Consider the following 6,216-nt stretch of genomic DNA (forward strand, 5'->3'; position numbering starts at 1 on the left):
ACAACGATATTGTATGAGGACATATTTTGATGGAAGTGGATTTCTTTGACAAAGAGACCTGAGTTTCAATTGATAAATGACGGACAAAAGCAGCTACACCCAAAGAAAGAACACTGGGAAACGAATGTGAACTACCTGCATTTTTGTTTTTCTTCCCGGATTATTTATACCTTCTGAATCCAATTCTCCCTACGCAACAAGAGAACTGTTCGGTTCTGCAAACATATATTGTATCTAGGATATACTGCAACATATCCAACATATAAAGGACTGCTTGCCATCTAGGGGAGGGGGTGGAGGGAGGGAGGGGAAAAAAAAATCGGAACAGAAATGAGTGTAAATATAATGTAATTATTAAATAAAAAAAATTTATATATTAAAAAAAAAAAAAAAGAATTCACTGAACACCTACTGAAAGAGATCTCAAAATAAAATTCAAGGAATATCATGGCTAAATATCAGAACAAGGAAACACATTACAAGCAGCCAGAAAAATAAATTCAAATACCAAGGAGCCACAATAAGGATCACTTAGGATCTAGAAGCTTCCACCTTAAAGGATCAACGGCCTAAAATCTGATATTCCAAAAGGCAAAGGAACTTGGAGCGCAGCCAAGAATAAACTACCCCACTAAACTGAGTATTTTCTTTCAGGGAAGAACAGGAAATTTCATCCAAGACAGAGTGGGCTTCAGCCAAAAGACCCATACCTACTGCTCATTTCTCTTCAGGAAATAGAAGGTGCCCTAGAAAAGGACATTAACCACAAACAGAGGGTGGGAAAAATCATCGATTGGCTTCTCTTCTACTCCCATATTCCCCACCCACTTTAGATTGGGAGAAGCTACAATGAATTCATCCAGGCTAGAGAGCTGGTGGGAGCTTGTTCAAATACAAGATGGGTATCAGCTCAGCTATTATGAGGAAAACTAGAGATTCAGAGGACTAAGAGCTACTCTATTCAAATAAGCTGTGAATCCAGCCATATACTCAATGCCATTCAACAAGTAGTTATTGAGCAACCAATTTGTTCCAGGGCTATAAAGGAAAAAATCAGTCCCTAACCCAAGCTTACTTGGGACAGGGGGGAGGGGTGTCAGTACATAGAAGATATATACAAAGTAAAATGGAAGTAATTTTTGGTAAGGGACACTAACAATGGGGAGAGGGAAGTGAGGAAGGGAAATCTTGCTGAGCCTTAAAGGCAACTAGGAATTCCTAAAAATGGAAGAAGAGAGGGCATTAATAGTATGGGGGATGGTCACCCATACCAAAGCTATGACAGTAAGAAATGGAATGTTTGTGTTTAACATACATTGGGGAAGGGAAGGAGAAAAATTTGGAACTCAAAGTGTTGCAAGGATGAATGTAGAAAACTATCTTTTGCTTATATTTTGAAAATAAAAGGCTATTATTTAAAAAGAAAAGAAATGAAATGTTGGGGACAGGAAATATTAAGGTGGCCCATCTGAATTACCATTCTAGATAATTTAGGCATCTTGTGGGGGAAAGGGAAGGCCCATGTGTGCTGGAATTATCCTGATTGACCACATGTGAGTAACCTACTACCTGAATCACATTTTACTTCTCTAACTTGACAGTTGGGTCTGGAGTCAAAAAGAACCAAGTGTAAAATCTGACCTCAACCCATGATGAAAAATACTTTCTCATAGAAAGAATCTATGAATTCTGAATCCAGATTGAAGCATACTTTTTTTACTTTATTTTTATTGTTTTATTTTGTGTTTTCTTTTAAACCATAACTAATAGCAAATACATTTTGCATGGCTTCATGTGTATAATCAATATAATCAAATTGCTTGCCTTCTCAAGAAGAGGGGAGGGGTGGGAGTGAAGGAGAGAATTTGTAATTTTTTTAAAATGTACATGTAATTAGGAAATATTTAAGGAAATAAATAAAAATAATTAAAAACAGAAAAATCTGACCTCAGACATTTACTTGCTAAGGACCCTGGGCAAATTACTTAACCTCTCTTCACCTCACTTTCCTGGACTCTAAAATCAGGGTAATAATCATAGGAATTGTTGTGAGAATCAAAAGAGAGAATATTTGTAAGAATATTTAATACAGTTCCTGTTATACAATAGGTGCTTAATAAATGCTTATATCCACACTTCTCTTTTACAAAGTAGATATAGTTCCTAAATATAATCATAACTCACATGTACATTTAATGTGAAATTTAAAATTTAAAAAGTGCTTTCCACATAATGATTCTAAGAGGAAAGCCCCATTTTATGGATAAGGAAACTAAGGCACAAAAATTCAAAAATATATACAAATTAAGCTGTTTGGTTTTTTGTTTGTTTGTTTGTTTTTTTAGTAGCTGGAGTAAGAGGAAGAAGAGGAGAAAAAGGAACTGATTTGCCCAAGATCAGGTAGCTAATAAATTTTGAAGTGAGGATTTGAATCTAGATTTCCAGATTCAAAATTCAGCTCTCTTTTCACTCAACCACTCCTGCCTGTCTGAAAACTCCCTCTGGATAATTTCCAGGATTTACCTTCATTCTACTTTCAGGGGGTACAACTGCAGCACCTTTGCCTAATAAACACTCTAAACCAAGCTGTAATCTGGAAGTGTCACATTCAGACCTGGTCAAGCCACATGGAGGAAAGTTGTCAACTCTCCCTTAACTACATGTGCACTATCAACTCTGGTTTATCTGCTACAAATGGATAATTCCAGGTCAGCCGCTCCCATCACCCAACATACTCTTAGCTACCTCCTCTCACTGCCCAGCTGATATGTACTCAGGAAAAGCAAACTAATTTTAATATCATCCTAAGCCAAACATAATTAGGAAGGTAGCTCTGGTGGAAAAAAAAATCAGATAATGCATTTCAAAACCAAACATAAATGATCTCAGTTCTTTTTCTACTTTAGATAGAAGTGTGACCTTGACCATGTCCTTTTCTCTCTCGGGCTTCCATTTCCTGCTCTATGTAATGAAGGGAGTGGATTATATGATTTCTGGGTCTTTTTGGATCTAGGTCTATGATTAGGCAATGAATGCCCAAGCCCCCTTCTAGTTCTAAAGTCTAAGATTTTTTGAGTTTGGAGTTCACTGTTATTCTAGAATGTACAAAGGGGTCTAGAAAACTTCTCATTTCCATTCATTTACTCCATTTATTGAGCAAGAATTTTTTTAAACCCGTGAAGTGTGCCTAGATCATTATTTTGGGTGATAGTCTTATTCTAGACCCTAGAACACAGATATCCAAGCTTTCCCAGAAAAAATATATTATTTATTTCCCCAGACTCTTATGGAAAGACTAAATGCTGCAAATAGAGGTAGTAAAAAATAAGCATGGGGGCAGGGAGTGATTGTCACAGGCAATACAGAGGAGAGTGATAGAGCTTTGACTAAAACAGTCTACTTGGCTCCCTCTTCCCAAACCCCTGGCCTAAGTCCTTACATCTCTCTAACTCTGACAACTGAGCCACTTAACATTTACCTGAAAATTTAATTCTATCCTAAACTTTGAGACCAATCCTGACTCTAAGAAGTAAAAATGGAAGAAGCCTTATGACAGAAGCTAATTGACTCATTATGGAGTTAGCCTAGATCCTGGTCCTGTTCTGACCTTTAAGTCAAATCAAAACAAATCAACATTTATTAAGAAGCAATGATGTGTAAGGTACTGTGTTAAAATCTGGAAATATAAAGACAAAAATGAAGGTATCTCTGACATCAAAGACCTTACGTGTAAATAAGAATAGGGGAAAGGAGTGGTGCGACAACATGTATGCAGATAAATAGATAATTTAATGAGAGGAAGAGCATTAACAACCAAGGGGTTCCCACAGAAGTTGACATTTGAGTCTTGAAGGAAGCTGAGGATCCTTAAAGCTGACTATGAAGAGAGAGAATATTATAGGCATAGGGGACATCCTGAGCAAGACTCAGATATAGGAGATTAAATGTGCAGAGAATAAGCTAATTTCAGAATATGTGGAGGAAAGTAGCAAGGGAAATGGCAGTTAGCTTGTGGAGGACTTTAATGCTTCACTGAGAGGGTTTTATTTTGTTCTAGAACAGCAGTTCTCAAAGTGTTGTTTAGAGATAGGAGCCTCTGAAACCCTTTCAGATGGTCCCATAAGATAAAAACTCTCTTCATAACAACATTAATATGTTTTCATTTCTAATATGCTATCAATAGATATTATTCATAAATAAAAGCTCTTTGGGAGTGAGCCTTAATAATTTTTAAGGATATAAATTGGACTTGAAACTAAAAAGTTTGAGAAATGTTTTTCTAGGGGCCGCTGCTGAAGATGTTCTGAGTAAAAGAGTGACAGGATAAGACCTCTGTTTTAGAAGCATTAGTTGGGTAGGTTGGTGAAGTTCAACTGGGTTCTGCTGGTAGAGCACAAGTTCTGACAGATTCTATCAGACTGGAAAAGATTTGAGTATGAGTTAACTATAGGAAGTTAGTTACCTAGGAAATCACTGACTTGGGTTGTGTGTTTTTCTGTTTTTCTACAACAACTCATAAAATGAAGGGAAATAGAAAATATCCCTAAGTGCTGTGCTTTCCTTAAGTGCTACCTCATTCTACTTTGCCGAGCACTGGTAGCAGAATGAGCATAAGGTGACTAAAATCATATAAATTGTGACTCATTATAAACATTAATTCAACTGTTGGTACTCTAAATTTGAAGTTCTTATCCAGTAACAAGTAGACATATTACTGAAAGGACTGAATCATATAAATCTTGATGTTCTTGCTATAAACATAAGCATAAAAAAATAAAAAAAACTATTGTATTTAATGAAATGATGATTCACAATTTCTTCTCAATTCCTCTCTTTTCCTCACTTCACAGAGACCAGGAAATGCAAAATCTCCCTGTGTCTGCCTTCACAACATTTCTCATATCCATACTTCAATCATTCAAAAATTACCCTCATTCAAGTTCTCATCACCTCTTTCCTGGATTATTACACTGATTATGCCTCTTGCTACCTTGATCTAGCATCCATTTTCCTGTAAGTATGAGACTGACCATGTCACTCCTCTACTCAGTAACCTCCAATAGCTCTCTATTACTTCTGGAATCAAATAGAAACTCCTCTTTTTATCATTTGAAACCTTTCATAACCTGGCCCCAACTTTCCTTTTTTTACTCTTTTTATACACTACTCATATTTTCATGTTTACTACAGTCCAGACAACTGGACTTCTTACTGTTTATCATTCATAGAACACTCTCTTTTTTCTTTGTGCTTTTGTACAGCCAGTTGGTTGATAGGTTGTTGTCCTTTATTCTCAGAAAAGACCAAAATGATATCATTATGTTAGAATCAAGTTACATTGCATCAAATGTGGCTAGTCAGACCAATTGAATTCAAAATGCTCTGCCACAGGATGGACACAAAAATTCCCTCTGAACATTTGGGATGGCTTCTCCCCACATCTCATGTTTCCTTTGAGCTGATTCACTTCTATTTTGCGCATAGAGGACAGCACCTTCTCTGATGAAGGCATGTCATGCTGGGCGGTCCTGTGGCAGTGTCTCCTGTGCCATACAATCAACTCTAAATTGTCCTTTAAAGTGTTCCTTGAAAGTGTCTCTAACACCATGATGTCATTTTGGTACTCTTGTCTTATGAAGGACAAAGAGGAACATCCTATTCCTATGTATAAAATACACTCCTAATCACTTCCATCTCTAAGAATGCTTATTTTCCCTCAAAGGTCATGCTACCTTCTATATCAGGGATAGGGAATCTCTAATCCATGGGCCACATAAAGCCCATAAAATCATTTGCATAATCAACTACAAATGATGATGAGCTGAAAGTTTCTCTTCCTATTATAATAACTTATGTTAATCCTTTTGTATGCCTCATGATGTTATAAATATCAGATCAATACTAGATCAAATCTCAGAATGAGTTTTGGAGTGACAGAACCCACAAATATTTGGAGTGTTACAAATTTCTAGTAGAAACTATTTTGGAAGAACCTCAGGAAAGATCTGTATCAATGGGATAGGGGAGTTGAAGGCCAGAACAGCTGCAGTGCAGCAGAGAAAGACCCAGGGTTGAACAGCCTCCATGATCAGAAAGGATCTAGTGGGAATCTCATAGCCAAATTACAGCAGCATTTTCTATGCTGTCTTAGTGTAGAAGCCAGGACATAACCCCATCATAATCCCACCATAACAAGTGAGACTGAACACACCCACC

This window comes from Antechinus flavipes, chromosome 3 (assembly GCF_016432865.1).
Source record: "Antechinus flavipes isolate AdamAnt ecotype Samford, QLD, Australia chromosome 3, AdamAnt_v2, whole genome shotgun sequence".
NCBI lineage: Eukaryota > Metazoa > Chordata > Mammalia > Dasyuromorphia > Dasyuridae > Antechinus > Antechinus flavipes.